Genomic DNA, 18,152 nt, shown 5'->3' with positions numbered 1-18,152 from the left:
GAAGCCCACCTTAACTATTTTTAAGTGTACAGTTCAGTCCTGTTAAGTATATTCACAATGTTGTGCAACCAACCTCCAGAACATTTCTGTTTTGCAAAAGTGTAACTCTCTCCACATTAAACACTCACTCCCCATCCCCCTCCCCCAGCCCCTGGCACCCACTGTCCTACTTTCTGTCTCTGTGGATCTGACTCCTCTAGGGACCTCATATAAGTGGAAATGATACACTATTTGTCTTTTTGCATCTGGCTTATTTCACTGAGCATGGTGTCCTCAAGGTTCATCCATGTTGTAGCAGGTGTCTGAATTTCTTTCCTTTTTGAGGCCCAATAATATTCCATTGTATGAAAATAAACTCAAAATGGATTAAAGAATTAAATGTAATAAGACTGGATACGATAAAACTCCTAGATGAAAACATAGGCAGAACACTCTTTGACATAAATCACAGCAATATCTTTTAGGATCTGTCTCCTAGAGTAATGGAAATAAAAACAAAAAAAAATAAATGGGACCTAATTAAACTTAAAAGCTTCTGCACAGCAAAGAAAACCATAAACAAAACAAAAAGACAGCCTACAGAATGGGAGAAAATATTTGCATTTTCAAATGCAAGGGATTAATTTCCAAAATATACAAACAGCTCATACAGCTCAAAATCAAAAAACCCAATCAAAAAATGGGTAGAAGATCTAAATAGATATTTCTCCAAAGAAGACAGACAGATGGCCAACAGGCACATGAAAAAGCACTCAACATCGCTAATTATTACAGAAATGCAAATCAAAACTACAAAGAGGTATCACGTCACTCTGGTCAGAATGGCCATCATCAAAAAGTCTACAGATAATAAATGCTGGAGAGGGTGTGGAGAGAAAGGAACCCTCCTACACTGTTGGTGGGAATGTAAACTGGTACAGCCACTATGGAGAATGGTATGGAGGAGCCTTAAAAAAACTAAAAATAAGCCTACCGTATGATCCTGCAATCCCACTCCTGGGCATATATCTAGAGAAAACCATAATTTGAAAAGATACATGCACCCCAATGTTCACTGCAGCACTATTCACATTAGCCAAGACATGGAAGCAACCTAAATGTCCATCAACAGAGGAATGGATAAAGAAGATGTGGTACATATATACAATGGAATACTACTCAGTCATAAAAAGGAACAAAATAATGCCATTTGCAGCAACATTGATGGACCTAGAGATTCTCATACTGAGTGAAGTAAGTCAGACAGAGAAAGACAAATATATGATATTGCTTATATGTGGAATCTAAAAAAAAGGCTACAAGTGAACTTATCTACAAAACCAAAATTGAGTTACAGATGTAGAAAATAAACTTATGGTTACTGGGGGGAAAGGGGAGGGGAGGGATAAATTGGAAGATTGGGATTAACACATACACACTACTATATGTAATAATAAGGACCTGTACTGTATAGTACAGGGAACTCTACTTGATACTCTGTAATGGCTTATATGGGAAAAGAATCTAAAAAAAAGTGGATATATGTATTTGTATAACAGATTTACTTTGCTGTATACCCAAAACTAACACAACATTGTGAATCAATTATACCCCAATAAAATTTTTTTAAAAAGATACATGCACCCCAAGGTTCATAACAGCACTATTCACAATAGCCAAGACATGGAAGCAACCTAAATGTACATAGACAGATGAATGAATAAAGAAGCTGTGGTGTATATATACAATGGAATATTACTCAGCCATAAAAAAGAATGAAATAATGCCATTTGCAGCAACATGGATGGACCTAGAGATTATCATACTAAATGAAGTAAGCCAGACAGAGAAAGACAGATATCATTTGATATCACTTATATGTGGAATCTTAAAAAAAGAAAGAAAAAGATACAAATGAACTTATTTACTAAACAGAAATAGACCCACAGACATGGAAAACAAACTAATGGTTACCAAAGGGGAAAGGGGAGGGAGGGATAAATTAGGAATTTGGGACTGACATGTACACACTACTATATATAAAATAGATAACCAACAAGGACCTACCGTATAGCACAGGAAACTATACTTAGTATTTTGTAATAACCTATAAGGGAAAAGAATCTGAAAAAGAATATATATATATATATATAACTGAATCACTGAGCTGCACACCTGAAACTAACTCAAGATTGTAAATAAACTATAATTCAATAAAAACTATATATATATTCCACTGTACGGATGGACCACCTTTTGTTTATCCAGTCATCTGTTTGATGGACACTAGGCTTGCTTCCACCTTTTGGCCACTGTGAATGTGGGTGTGCACATATCTGTTCAAGACCCTGCTTTCAATTATTTTGGTTCTATACCCAGAAGTGGAATTGCTGAATCACATAGTAATTCTATTTTTACTTTTTTGAGGATCCACCATACTATCTTCCATTGTGGCTGTACTATTTTCCATTCCCACCTACAGTCCACAAGTGTTTCAATTTCTCCACATCCTTACCAAAGCTTGTTATTTTCTTTGTTGTTGTTTTCTTATACTAGCCATCCTGATGGGTGTGAGGTGACATCTCACTGTGGTCATCCTCCTGATATTTCAAAAGTGTTTTAACTCCATTTGTTCATTTAAATAGGTTTTATTACTTTTTTAGAACAGATTAGGGTTCATAGCAAAATTGAGCAGAAAGTTCCCTTATATCCCCTGCTCTGTCCCCCCAGTCACACACACACACGAGCTAAACCCACTCCCAACTATCCCATGAACATCCTGCACCAGAGCAGTGTGTTGGTCACAATCCATGAATCTACGTGGACACATCATGATCACCCAGAGTCCAGAGTTTACAGTAGGGTTCACTCCTGGTGTTGTACATTGATGGATTCTGACAAATGTATCTCACCATGAGAGTATGGTTGGAGAGGAAGAAATTTTTCTCTACATTTCTAGGTTCTTCTGGATGCTCTGAGAATTAAATTGACATGAGACAGATGAACAGGAGGAAATCAAACTCAGTTTAATAACACGTATGCATGGGAGAGACCCAGGAAAACTGACTCAGTCACCAAAAATGTTTTAACTCTGTAGCAGCTTTTATAAAACCCCCAAAGAGTAAGCCTTATAGGATTATTTCAACACCCAAATGGCTGTTTACAGAAGAAGTGGGGAGACTTTTCAGAGGACTGCTCCCTCATCAAGGCCACAGGTCAGAAACCCAGCTGGGAGAAATCAGAGCTGCAGATGTTACACGCACCTAAACCAAGAATAGTGGGGTCCCTGCAGGGGTGATGAGAACCTCCCAAAGGCAGTTGTCCCCAAGTGGAGTCAAACCCAACCTTCAGAGCACTCTGCCTACACTGAAATCAGTCCATGCTGGACTCAAACAGTGAAAAACTCTAAAAATTCTAGCATGAATAACATCTAGAAGAGCTGGGTTCTCAGAGCAACCCTCCTTGTTGGATTTTTTTTTAATTCAAAGGACTATGAGAATTACAAATAAATATTTTTCGTTTAATTATTTGCCTAAAGGGTTACAGCCACCTATGAAACTTGAGGACACAGTCCACCCAAGACCGCCCCTCCTTTCTGATATCAATTGCAAGGTCAGGGGTCCTCAAGACCACCGTCAGGTTTGGTAATTTGCTGGAAAGACTCACAGAACTGACCTGAAGCTGTTATGCTCACAGTTATGGTTTATCACAGGGAAAGGATATAGATCAAAATCAGCCGAGGGAAGGAGGTGCATGGGGCAGAGTCCAGGAGAAGCACCAGGTGCACAGCCCCTAGCGCCCTCTCCCCATGGAGGCATCATTTCCTCTCCCATCATCGATGTGTGATGAGGTACACAGAGTATGGCCAACCATGGATGCTCACCTGGGCCTCAGGTTCAGAGTTTTTACTAAGGCTCCATTACGTGGTCACGATTGATTGATTGGTTGGTAGCCCACAAGGTCGATCTTAGTCTACAGGTCCACTGATACCGTGTGACCCAAAGCCCCCACCTTAAATCACACTGTGGGTCTTTCTGGCCCCCAGCCTAAGTCATATCATAAGACTATCCATTGATTACATGAAATTCTAAAAATCTTAAAAAAAAAAAAAAAAAAAAAAAGACTATCCATTGGACCCAAGGCCCCCAGGGAAACAAAGACACTTAGCGATTATCTCCAGGAGCTTGAGACAAAGGCCAGACCTCTTTTGGGGCAAAGTTAAACTCTTTACTACACAGGTTCCCAGTCCGTTTCCTCCAGAAAATGGTAAACTCCAGGAGGGCAGGACTAAAACTATCTTTGCTGCCTCTCAGTGCCAGGGATTTTGTTGGATGCCAAGAGTGGAGACTATTTTAAAAATTAAAAAAAAAAAACCAAAAAGTTCTCTTTCAGTATTGAGGCATTTGGGTTATTTAACGTCAAGGGTCAGGGTGTGAATGCAAGGTGATGGCATTAGGAGGTGGGGCCTTTCGGAGTGATTAGGTCAGGAGGGTGGCGCCCCCGTGAATGGAAATAGTTGCCTTGTAAAAGAGACCCCGCAGAGCTCTCTCACCTTCTTTACGCTGTGTGTGGATTGGATGAGACATCCAATCCAGAAGACAGCCCTCACGTTGTAAACGATGCTACTGTGAACACAGGTGTAGGGGAGACCCTGCTTTCAGTTCTTTTGGGAACATGCCCTGAAGTGGATCATATGGCAGCTCTGTTTTTAACAGTTCGAGGGACTGCCATGCCGATTTCCATAGTGGTTGTCATCACATCTGTTTTTACTCTCATATTCTAATTAGAGCAAGTGTTACTAGCTGCCACACCTGCTAAGGACAGAAAAGTTACTTTGCGAAAATTCAATACATGAAACAGTGAGCCCACTGAAATAAAACTAAAAATCTGCTCAAAAATCTAGGTGCAAAAGCACGTAGAGGGACTTCCCTCGTGGTCCAGTGGTTAAGAATCCGCCTTCCAATGCAGGGGACACAGGTTGGATCCCTGGTGGGGGAACTAAGATCCCACCTGCCACGGGGCAGCAAAGCCCACACACCCTAGAGCCCGCGCACCACAACTAGAGAGCCTGCGCACCGCAACTACTAAGCCTGCGCGCTCTGGAGCCTGTGTGCCACAACTAGAGAGAAGCCCACTCACCACAATGAAAAATCCCGCATGCCACAAATGAGACCCAACGCGGCCAAATAAATAAATATTTAAAAAATAAAGTATATAGAGGCATATGCCCAGCTGCTCTTTTCTCGAGGTTGATTTGTAGACCCACTGTGAACTTTCAAGGTGGGCTTTTTTGTTCTTTATCTTTCTTCTTTTGTTTATGCTTTAAAACAAATGGCACAAACATCTCTGCTTTATCAGGCAATTAATCTGGAACAAACCTTCAACAAAGTGTACACAGGAAGGTTTTTCTGGCATCCTCTCTGGCGATTTTGCATATTCCATCTTCACAGTGGTTCCAGGAGATATTCGTGGATCTGTTGGTAGAAACACAAACTAACACAGAATTTGTAGCAGTTGCATGTCCTTGGAGCTGCTGGCAAATTAATGTCTTCACACCCTTTTTGCCAGGATAATAGCTAGAATGATTGCAGCTAACAGCACCAGGCCCAGCTGCCTCTATGGTAATATTATACCCTATCAACTTGCATAACTCCAAGAACACGGTCCATAGAATCAGTCCCAGTCATCTCCATGGTAACATTGTACCCTATCAACATCACCTTCATCCCCCCAGGAACATGGCTGCCCAGGGACCAAGGCAGACCTGGGAGAGGAGAAGATACTGGTACATTTTAAATCTCCATTTAAACTATTTCCATCTCTGTAGATCAAGTTTACAATGTTTTAAGAGCAGATGGGCTCACAATGGTCTCAACTGTTTTGCAAGGTGGCATTTCAAAGCAGAGCTACATGGAGTAATGGCCTGAAACCCTACAGGTGAAGGGATATTCCAGTGACCACATGCTGAAGTGGAGCAGCCTCCAACCTATGGTCTCAAGAATAGAGACAATTAGGAATCTTGGTCTTTGAAAAAGATGTAGTATTATGATGGCAGGAAACCTAAATATAACCTATAGCCACTGGGACCTAATGCCTGGCATCCAGTAAGTGCCAATAATTGCTCAGTGAGTGGGTGGGATTTTCCATTTGTTGTCATTGTGAGGTCATCGTAGAGAAAGCCTTCTCTGCAGAATGTAAGGTGCAGGATGTAAATTCATTCATTTTACTACAGATAATGACGGTCTTAGTCTGCTCAGCCTCCTAGAACAGAATACCATAGACTTAACAGTTATAAACAACAGAAATTTATTTCTCACAGTTCTGGAGGCTGAGAAGTCCAAGATCAAGGCTTCAGCAGATTTGATGGCTGGTGAGAGCTCACTTCCTGATTTATAGAGGGACATTTCACTGTGTCCTCACATGGTAGAAAAAGGAGGCAAGAGAGCTCCCTGAGTTCCCTTTATAAGGTCACAAGTCCCATTCCTGAGGACTCCAGCCTCATGACTTAATCACCTCCCAAACTCCCCACTTACTGTACCATCACACCGGGGTTTAGCGTTTGCACATATGAGTTGGGATGGAACAAGCATTCAGTCCATAACATTGACTGAGTGTGCACTACAGGCCAGGCACCAGAGAGGAAGTAGTGAACAAGAGAGACAGATCCCTGCTCCTTCAGACCTTCATCCAATGGGGGAAATGGACACAGAAAACATCACCGAATACTTGGGAGAGGGCTTCCCTGGTGGCGCAGTGGTTAAGAATCTGCCTGCCAATGCAGGGGACATGGGTTTAAGCCCTGGCCCAGGAAGATCCCACATGCCGCGGAGCAACTAAGCCTGTGCACCACAACTACTGAGGCTGTGCTCTAGAGCCCGCGAGCCACAACTACTGAAGCCCGTGAGCCACAACTACTGAAGCCCACGTGCCACAACTACTGAAGGCCGAGCACCTAGAGCCCAGTGCTCCACAACAAAGAAAAGCCACCGCAATGACAAGCCCGCGCACCGCAACGAAGAGGAGTCACGGCTTGCTGCAACTAGAGAAAGCCCGCAAGCAGCAACGAAGACCCAATGCAGCCAAAATAAATAAATAAATAAATTTATGTTTAAAAAGAATACTTGGGAGAAAGACAAAGTAGAACAAGAGGCTAGAAAGGGATCTCAGCAGGGTGGTCAGGAGAAATCTTTTTAATAAGGTGATGTGGATCAAAGCCAAGATGAAGGGATGGAGCCAGGCAGGCATGTGGGGAAAAAAAGCTTTAAGGCTGAAGAAACAGCAAGTGCAAAGACCCTGAGGTATAACCAAGCCTGGGAAGAGCTAGGAACAGTGTGAGCAAGGAGCGGAGAAGTAGAAGATGAACCAGGAGGGGTGTACAAGACAGTGTGAAGACTTTCATGGTTAACAGATAACCTATGTTGTCTTCATAGTCACTGGAAACCATTTAGCAAGTGTTGAGGGCTGAAGAAAAGGCCATCTTGTTTCCTCCTCCAATGTGGTATGTGCTGAAAATTAGTTACCTTAAATGCCTTCTGAACAAGATGGAGAGTTTTCTGTTTTTGTATTTTTTATTTGGGGGGGGCGTGGTTAGGCTAAAGCACATGGTCTCACTTAACGCACGTCATCTTACAGGGTCTCCTGCCCCCTGGCCCCTGTATCCTCTTAGGTAACTAACCAAGAAGTCCCAGGGTGATGTGCTTCACAGAGGTGAACTAATGTAGAAGTCATGGCCAGGGCAAGGAGGGGCAATGGTTAAGACCTCAGACTTCAGCCAAACTACCTGGGTCTGAATTCAGGTCCTGCCACTTGCCTATAAATTGGGAACAAGGGGACAGCAAAAGTACCCATATGAACAAAAAGAAAATATCAATAGATATAAAACCTAAAAAAAAGCCGAAAAAGAAATTCTAGTGCAGATTTGAGCCAGTAGAAAAAGAATCAGCATAAATGAAGATAGGACAATAGTAATTACTGAGTCTGAGTAACAGAGAGATAAAAGAGTGTGATGAAAAGTGAATGGAATCTTTTATTTTTCTAATTTTATTTTATTCTTTCTACTTTGTTGTTGTTTTCTCCTTTTGGCTTGTCCCCCCCTCCTTTTTTTTTTCTTTTTTCTGTTGTGGTTTTATTTTACCTTGTTGCAGTTGTTTCAATTTATAGTTTTATTTTTCCTAATATATTTTTTATCTTTCTAATTTTGTTTTGTTTTTTATTCTTTGATATTGTACTGCTTCTGTTTTTCTTTCTTTCTTTCCTTTTTTTTTTTTTAACTGCGCCATGAAGCTTGTGGGATCTTGGTTCCCAGGCCGGATGCTGGGCCCAAGCTCCTGTGGTGGGAGCTCCAAGTCCAAACCACTGGACTAACAGAGAACCTCAGACCCCAGGGAATATTAATCAGAGTGAGGCCTCCCAGAGGTCCTCATGTCAGCACCAAGACCCAGCTCTACCCAACTGCCTGCAGACTCCAGTGCTGGACGTCTCAGGCCAAACAAGCAGTAAGAGAGGAATACAGCACCACCCATTAAAAAAAAAAACAGTCTGAGCCCTGGTCGGGGAGGATCCCACATGCCGCAGAGCAACTAGGCCCGTGCGCCACAACTGCTGAGGGTGCGCTCTAGAGCCCACGAGCCACAACTAATGAAGCCTGCATGCGTAGAGCCCGTGCTCCGCAACGGGAGAGGCCACCTCAGTGAGAAGCCCGTGCACCGCGGCAAAGAGTAGCCCCCCCCCCACTGCAACTAGAGAGGGCCTGCATGCAGTAACGGGGGCACAACTCAGCCAAAAATAAATAAAAGAATATAAATAAATTTATTTTTAAAAAAAAGAGAAAGAAGAACAAAAAAACCCCAAAGTTAGCAGAAGGAAAGAAATCGTAAAGATCAGATCAGAAATAAATGAAAAAGAAACGAAAGAAACAATAGCAAAGATCAATAAAACTAAAAGCTGGTTCTTTGAGAAGATAAACAAAATTGATAAACCATTAGCCAGACTCATCAAGAAAAAAAGGGAGAAGACTCAAATCAACAGAATTAGAAATGAGAAAGGAGAAGTAACAACTGACACTGCAGAAATACAAAGAATCATGAGAGATTACTACAAGCAACTATATGCCAATAAAATGGACAACCTGGAAGAAATGGACAAATTCTTAGAAAAGCACAACCTTCTGAGACTGAATCAGGAAGAAATAGAAAATATAAACAGACCAATCACAAGCACTGAAATTGAAACTGTGATTAAAAATCTTCCAACAAACCAAAGCCCAGGACCAAATGGCTTCACAGGTGAATTCTGTCAAACACTTAGAGGGCTTCCCTGGTGGCCCAGTGGTTGAGAGTCCGCTTGCCGAAGCAGGGGACACGGGTTCGTGCCCTGGTCTGGGAAGATACCACGTGCCGCGGAGCGGCTGGGCCCGTGAGCCATGGCCTCTGAGCCTGCACGTCCGGAGCTTGTGCTCTGCAACGGGAGAGGCCATAACAGTGAGAGGCCCGTGTACCGCCAAAAAAACAAAAAACATTTAGAGAAGAGCTAACACCCATCCTTCTGAAATGCTTCCAAAATATAGTAGTGGGAGGAACACTCCCAAACTCATTCTACGAGGCCACCATCACCCTGATACCAAAACCAGATAAAGATGTCACAAAAAAGGAAAACTACAGGCCAATATCTCTGATGAACATAGATGCAAAAATCCTCAATAAAATACTAGCAAACAGAATCCAACAGCACATTAAAAGGATCATACAACATGATCAAGTGGGGTTTACCCCAGGAATGCAAGGATTCCTCAATATACACGAATCAATCAATGTGATACACCATATTAACAAATTGAAGAATAAAAACCATATGATAATCTAAATAGATGCAGAAAAAGCTTTTGACAAAATTCAACACCTATTTATGATAAAAATTCTCCAGAAAGTAAGCATAGAGGGAATATACCTGAACATAATAAAGGCCATATAGGACAAACCCACAGCCAACATTGTTCTCAATGGTGAAAAACTGAAACCATTTCCTCTAAGATCAGGAACAAGACAAGGTTGCCCACTCTCACCACTATTATTCAACATAGTTTTGGAAGTTTTAGCCACAGCAATCAGAGAAGAAAAAGAAATAAAAGGAATCCAAATCGGAAAAGAAGAAGTAAAGCTGTCACTGTTTGCAGTTGACATGATACAATACATAGAGAATCCTAAAGATACTACCAGAAAACTACTAGAGCTAATCAATGAATTTGGTAGAGTAGCAAGATACAAAATTAATGCACAGAAGTCTCTTGCATTCCTATACACTAATGATGAAAAATCTGAAAGAGAAATTAGGGAAACACTCTCATTTACCACTGCAACAAAAAGAATAAAATACCTGGGAATAAACCTACCTAAGGAGACATAAGAGCTGTATGCAGAAAACTATAAGACAGTGATGAAAAAAATTAGAGATGATACAAACAGATGGAGAGATATACCATGTTCTTGGATTGGAAGAATCAACATTGTGAAAATGACTACAGATTCAGTGCAATCCTTATCAAACTACCAATGGCATTTTTCACAGAACTAGAACAAAAAAATTCACAATTTGTGTGGAGACACAAAAGACCCCGAATAGCCAAGGCAATCTTGAGAAAGAAAAACGGAGCTGGAGGAATCAGGCTCCCTGACTTCAGACTATACTACAAAGCTACAGTAATCAAGACAGTATGGTACTGGCACAAAAACAGAAATATAGATCAATGGAACAGGATAGAAAGCCCAGAGATAAGCTCATGCACATATGGTCACCTTATCTTTGATAAAGGTGGCAAGAGTATACAGTGGAAAAAGACAACCTCTTCAATAAGTGGTGCTGGGAAAACTGGACAGCTATATGTAAAAGAATGAAATTAGAACACTCCCTAACACCATACACAAAAATAAACTCAAAATGGATTAAAGACCTAAATGTAAGGCCAGACACTATCAAACTCTTAGAGGAAAACATAGGCAGAACACTCTATGACATAAATCACAGCAAGATGCTTTGTGACCCCCCTCCTACAGTAATGGAAATAAAAATAAGCAAATGGGACCTAATGAAACTTAAAAGCTTCTGTACAGCAAAGGAAACCATAAAAAAGACGAAAAGGCAACCCTCAGAATGGGAGAAAATATTTGCAAACAAAGCAACTAACAAAGGATTAATCTCCAGAATATACAAGCAGCTCATGCAGCTCAATATCAGAAAAACAAACAACCTAATCCAAAAATGGGCAGAAGACCTAAACAGACATTTCTCCAAAGAAGAGAAATACAGATTGCCAACACAAACATGAAAAGATGCTCAACATCACTAACCACTAGAGAAATGCAAATCAAAACTACAATGAGGTATCACCCCACACCAGTCAGAATGGCCATCATCAAAAAATCTACAAACAATAAATACTGGAAAGGATGTGGAGAAAAGGGAACCCTCCTGCACTGTTGGTGGGAATGTAAATTGATACAGCCACTATGGAGAACAGTATGGAGGGTCCTTAAAAAACTACAAGTAGAACTACCATATGACCCAGCAATCCCACTACTGGGCATATGCCCTGAGAAAACCATAATTCAAAAAAAGACATGTACCACAATGTTCATTGCAGCTCTATTTACAATAGCCTGGACATGGAAGCAAACTATGTGTCCATTGACAGATGAATGGATAAAGAAGATGTGGCACATATATACAATGGAATATTACTGAGCCATAAAAAGAAATGAAATTGAGTTATTTGTAGTGAGGTGGATGGACCTAGAGTCTGTCATACAGAGTGATGTAAGTCAGAAAGAGAAAAACTACTACCATATGCTAACACATATATATGGAATTAATTTAAAAAAAATGGTTCTGAAGAGCCCAGGGGCCGGACAGAAACGAAGACGCAGATGTAGAGAATGGACTTGAGGACACGGGGACGGGGGAAGGGTAAGCTGGGATGAAGTGAGAGAGTGGCATGGACATATATACACTACCAAACGTAAAATAGATAGCTAGTGGGAAGCAGCCGCATAGCACAGGGAGATCAGCTCGGTGCTTTGTGACCACCTAGAGGGGTGGGATAGGGAGGGTGGGAGGGAGATGCAAGAGGGAGGGGATATGTGTATATACGTATGCATATAGCTGATTCACTTTGTTATACAGCAGAAACTAACACAAAATTGTAAAGCAATTATACTCCAATAATGATGTTAAAAATAAATGAATGGACCCTGGGGCTTCCCTGGTGGCACAGTGGATAAGAATCCACCGGCCAATGCAGGGAACGCGGGTTCAATCCCTGGTCAGGGAAGATCCCATATGCCGCGGAGCAACTAAGCCCATGCGCCACAACTACTGAGCCTGTGCTCTAGAGCCCGAGAGCCACAACTACTGAGCCTGCGTGCTGCAACTACTGAAGCCCACATGCCTAGAGCCAGTGCTACGCAACAATAGAAGCCACCACAATGAGAAAGCCCGCACACCACAACGAAGAGTAGCCCTGCTCGCCGCAACTAGAGAAAGCCCGTGCGCAGCAACGAAGACGCAACACAGCCCAAAAAGAAAAAGCCATATGGAGACATAAAGAGCCCAATAAAGGTAAATACATGGGCAGTTATAAAAGCTATTGTTATTGTAATAATATTGTAAATAATGGTTTGTAACTCCACTATTTGCTTTCTATGTGATTTAAGAGATTGATACACTTTTTAAAAATAAATCAATTACTAGTCTAAAAGCCAGTTTATATATAATTTAAGAAACTAATGTACTTTAAAAATTATTTGTTGATGTTTTTGGTCACACTATGTATGCAGATACGATTTTGTGACAGCAACAACTGAAAAAAGTGGCATGGAGCTGTAAAGGAGCAGTTTTGTGTGTTATTGACATTAAGCTGGTATAAATCCAAATTAGAGTGTTATAACTTTAGGATGTTGAATGCAATCCCATGGCAACCACAAAGAAAATAGCTGTAGAATATACACAAAAGGAAACGGGAGAGGCATTTAAACGTTTCACTTAAAAAAAAAAAAAACTAAACAGAAGAAAACTGTAATGCAGGAAATGAGGGACAAAAAAGCTATACAGGGGCTTCCCTGGTGGCGCAGTGGTTGAGAGTCCGCCTGCTGATGCAGGGGACACGGGTTCGTGCCCTGGTCCGGGAAGATCCCACAAACCGCGGAGCGGCTGGGCCCGTGAGCCATGTCCGCTGAGCCTGCGCGTCCGGAGCCTGTGCTCCACAACGGAAGAGCCACAACAGTGAGAGGCCCGCGTACCACACACACACACACACACACACACACACACACACAAAAGGTTCCAGCTTCAGGAATTCCCTGGCGGTCCAGTGGTTAGGACTCCCCGCTTCCATTGCAGGGGGCACAGGTTCCACCCCTGGTCGAGGAACTAAGATCCCTTATGCCTTGAGACACCGATAAATAAATAAATAAATAAATAATAAAAGCTCCAGCTTCACTCAAGTTTTCATGGGAACGCTTACATGGCTTTAAATGCATAATCGTCCCTCAATACGATTCAGTGTGTAATAAGTTATCATGAATTAATTAAAAACTTATTTGTAAGCATAAGATTCCTTATTCTGAGCCCTTAATAATACATTCTGAAAAAATCGATCTGTTTTCTGGAACAGGCACTATCTTCCCTAAAGAGCCATAACTGAGAACACAGGGTGAAGACAAGGCACACATCACCTGCCCTGAATCCACGCGGGGAACGCTGCACACACCCGGGAAGGCAGCTCTGTCTGCAGCCAGCAACAGCAGTTTAACGTAATCAATAGATAGAGGAACGGGGGTGTCCCTCGGACCAAAGATTCCAAGCCATCACCCCTTCTGCTGGGCCCCTGATTTCTCATCCAACCAGATGCAAGCAGCCTTGGGCAAGGGGTTGCTGGCACTGCAGTCATGGGAAATCAGGCTCGGGGCTGCTTTTCCTCCCCCCTCCCCCGCCCCCCAACAGCTAAGTTCATCTCTACAGAGGGCAGATCCAGCTGACTCTTCAGTTAACTTCTTTGGGGGAGAGATTCTGGACAAGCCCCCATAAATGCTCAACAAAGTACCACCCCTTCCCCGCCCCCGTCATGCATCTAGTCATGAAACCTTGGTTTTTAATCCAAAGGAAACAAGTCCAACTTAATTTTTCCCACAAGTGGTTTCCAGATCAACCCTAGTTCAAGGAAAAGACCCGATCAACCCTAGCACAGGGAACAGTGGGGTTAGGACAGGGGGGAAATTGCTGGTGCCGTCCTGGTGAGAGAGAAGGGGGATCTGGCGCCCTCTGGTGGTCACTACGCGCCACAACTCGTCCTGCTGTGCCGCTCCGTTGTGTCTGCCGTAACCTGCCCAGTCAGCTCTGAGGATGTCTTTCAATAGGTGAGCGGATACACACACGATGGTACATCCAGACAATGGCATATATTCAATGATAAAAATAAACGAGCCATGGCGGAGGGATGGATTGGGAGTTTGGGTTAAGCAGATGCAAACTATTATGTAAAGAATGGATAAACAACAAGGTCCTACTGTGTAGCACAGGGAACTATATTCAATATCCTGTGATAAACCATAATGAAAAAGAATATGAAAAAGAATGTATTAGAATATATATTTGTAACTGAATCACTTTGCTGTACACCAGAAACTAACACAACATTGTAAATCAACTATACTTCAATTAAAAAATATATATATATATCTGTTTGTAGGTTCATCAATTGTAACAAATGTTCCTGACTAAAGCAAAATGTTAATAATAGGGGAAACTACTGGGTGGGAGAACGGGGGCTGGCGGGGAGTCTGTGGAGACTTTCATTACTGTATGCTTAGTTTTTCTGTAAACCTAAAACTGAAGCCTATTAATTTTATTTAAAACAGCTTTATTGAGGTACAGTTGACATACAGTAAACTGTGTATACTTAAGGTGCACAGTTTGATTCACTGTGACGTGTGTATATACCCATGAAGCATCTGTGACCCACACTCCCCTCTCCCTCCAGACAACCACTGATGTGCTCTCTGTCACTAAAACCGGCTGCGTTTTCTAGACTTTTAAATAGCTGGGAATCATCCACTATGTACCGTTTTCTTCCGGCTTCTTTCACTCCACCATGTTACTCAGACAGGTGGCAGCTTGCATCAGGAGTTGGTTTCTTTTCACTGCCACGTGGTATGCCACTGCGGGGACAACCTCCCCTGTGCTCACGCATTCCCTGCGAGGGGCACTGGGGTGGTGTCTGCCTGCCCTGGTCTGCTTGGACTCTCAGCTCCCTGGGCGCTCAGGGAGAGAGCGGTGCATAGGCTCAGTAGCTGTGACGCACGGGCTCCGAAGCACGTGGTCCCCAGCACCACAGCCTGGAACTTTCTCAAGCAGCACACTGGTGAGGTCACGTGGGTCTCAGGAGCCACTGTCCCTCCAAGACATTTCCAGTGTCTTGAAAACCTTCCTTCATACATCTTGCCCAAGTTGGGAGTTGTGTCAGATGGGAGAGGAAATCTGGCCCCTGTCACTCCCCTGGCTGGAGCAGAAGCTTCATCCCTCAGCTCTGGACCCTTCTCCTCCCCTTCCACCTTCCATCCTGTCCACTGTACCTCTGTGTCCCCAGCCCCCTCCCTTGTTACCAAAGCATCCTCTAGTCTACTGCCAGCTCTTTAATATTTATTTAACTTGAATTATAGAATTACATATTTAATGTAAAATACTTAGGAGACATTGGTAAGCAACAAGGATACTGGTAAGCAACAAGGAAAAAAATCCTAATTCATTCTCCCACCACAGGCAAAGGACCGCTGTTAGCCGACATTTTGGTTCCCATTCACCCAGATGTGCTGTCCTTTCTGTGACAGTGTCTGACTGCCCTGATACTCTGCAGGGCAAGTGTTAGATCGTGCTGGTGTCCCCAGGATCTAAGATACAGTCTGGCCTGACCTGGCACAGGTGGATGGTGACTGACTCAATCCCCTGCTCTCCTTTTCACATGCTTTATTTCGTTTTTTAAATAAATTTATTTTTTGGCTGCGTTGGGTCTTCATTGCTGTGCGCGAGCTTTCTCTAGTTGTGGCGAGCGGGGGCTACTCTTCGTTGCGGTGTGTGGGCTCCTCATTGCGGTGGCTTCTCTTGTTGCAGAGTATGGGCTCTAGGTACGTGTGCTTCAGTAGTTGTGGTGCATAGGCTCAGTAGCTGTGACGCAGGGGCTTAGCTGCTCCGAAGCATGTGGGATCTTCCCAGACCAGGCCGTGTCCCCTGCATTGGCAGGCGGATTCTTTTTTTTTTTTTTTTTGGCCCCGCTGCGTGGCACGTGGGGATCTTAGTTCCCTGACCAGGGATCAAACCCGTGCCCCCCTCAGTGGAAGCGTGGAGTCTCAACCACTGGACTGCCAGGGAAGTCCCGGCAGGCAGATTCTTAACCACTGCGCCACCAGGGAAGTCCCTCACACACTTTAAATACAAGGGAGAGGGACTTCCCTGGCGGTCCAGTGGTTAAGACCCTGGGCTTCCACTGTAGGGAGTGCAGGTTCAATCCATGGTCGGGGAACTAAGATCACATAAGCCGCATGGGGCCAAAATACATACATACATACATACATACATACATACATGCAAGGGAGAATCATGTCATTGCCTCCCTTCTGTGACTTGTAGAATTCAATCAGTACAGTATCTTGGAGAACTTAGCGAGAGAGAAACCCAAGGCATCCTTAGCTGAACGGCAGAGAGGAGTGTTGGATTTTTCACTTAGGATGAGCCTGGGTCATAGGGCAGGGGGATTAAAAGGTCAGTATGTGTTTAAATTACACCAGTGTTTGCAGCAAGATGGGTGGAACTAGAGATTATCATACTAAGTGAAGTGAGTCAAAAAGAAAGAGAAAGACAAATACCATATGACATCACTTATATGTGGAATCTAAAATATGACACAAATGAACCTATCTACGAAACAGAAACAGACTCACAGACATAGAGAACAGACTTGTGGTTGCCAAGGGGGAGGGGGTGGGGGGAGGGATGGATTGGGAGTTTGGGATTAGCAGATGCAAACTATTATATATAGAATGGATAAACAACAAGGTCCCACTGTATAGTACGGGGAACTATATTCAGTACCCTGTGATAAACCATAATGGACATATATATAAACTGAATCATTTTGCTGTACAGCATAAATTCACACAACATTGTAAATCAACTACACTTCAATAAAAAAATTAAAAATTACACCAGTTGGGTCATTTCTGGAGACATGGATGGATCTAGAGACTGTCATACAGAGTGAAGTAAGTCAGAAAGAGAAAAACAAATATCATACACTAACACATATATGTGGAACCTAGAAAAATGGTACAGATGAACGGGTTTGCAGGGCAGAAATAGAGACACAGATGTAGAGAACAAACGTGTGGACACCAGAGGGGCAAAGCGGTGGGGTGGGGGGAGGGATGAATTGGGAGATTGGGATTGACATGTATACACTAATATGTATAAAATGGATAACTAATAAAATGGATAACTAATGCTGTATAAAAAAATAAATAAAATAAAATTCAAAAAAAAAAAAAAGATTACACCAGTGTTTAACGCAGTGTGGAAAGATTTCCCTAAATTGCCGCATGATGTTTCAGGACCTGAGGGGTAGAAAAACCCAGTACAGTTCCCGCTTGGTATCCAGGGGGATTGGTTCCAGGACAAACCCCCTGCCCACGACCTGGGGATACCAGAATCCATAGACGCTTAGGACCCTGATATAAAATGGCATAGTGTTTGCATATAACCTACACACATCCTGCCATAAACTTTTTTATTTTTAGTATAAGTTTTTTAATTTTTATTTATTTTTGGCTGCATTGGATCTTTTTTGCTGAGTGCAGGCTTTCTCTAGTTGCGGCAAGCAGGGGCTACTCTCTGTTGCGGTGCGTGGGCTTCTCATTGCGGTGGCTTCTCTTGTTGCGGAGCATGGGCTCTAGGTGTGCGGGCTTCAGTAGTTGTGGCACGCAGGCTTCAGTAGTTGTGGCTCACGGGCTCTAGAGTGCAGGCTGAGTAGTTGTGGCGCACGGGCTTAGGTGCTCCACAGCATGTGGGATCTTTCCGGACAAGGGCTTGAACCCGTGTCCCCTGCATTGGCAGGCGGATTCTTAACCACTGCGCCA

The 18,152-nt window shown here is 42.9% G+C and overlaps 1 protein-coding gene across 4 annotated transcripts in view; it reads right to left on the bottom strand.

Moving 5' to 3' along the window:
- LOC114891533 (GTPase HRas-like) overlaps positions 1-18,152 on the bottom strand; it is a 47,925-nt gene that overhangs the window by 16,957 nt on the left and 12,816 nt on the right. Inside the window, exon 6 of one of the 4 annotated variants that reach the window (XR_003792530.1) lies at positions 5,358-5,453. The gene's annotated coding sequence lies outside the window, so the exon portion shown is untranslated. Of the gene's footprint in view, positions 1-2,218; positions 2,954-2,990; positions 5,454-18,080; positions 18,118-18,152 lie in introns of those variants that run through there. The other 3 variants (XM_029215681.1, XM_029215678.1, XM_029215682.1) reach the window with 3 other exon arrangements.

This window comes from Monodon monoceros, unplaced genomic scaffold (assembly GCF_005190385.1).
Source record: "Monodon monoceros isolate NGI ecotype Baffin Bay Population unplaced genomic scaffold, NGI_Narwhal_1 Super_Scaffold_12, whole genome shotgun sequence".
In the NCBI taxonomy this organism is placed as follows: Eukaryota; Metazoa; Chordata; class Mammalia; order Artiodactyla; family Monodontidae; genus Monodon; species Monodon monoceros.
Note: the sequence above shows the minus strand (reverse complement) of the source record. Positions and strands in the feature narration are given on the sequence as shown.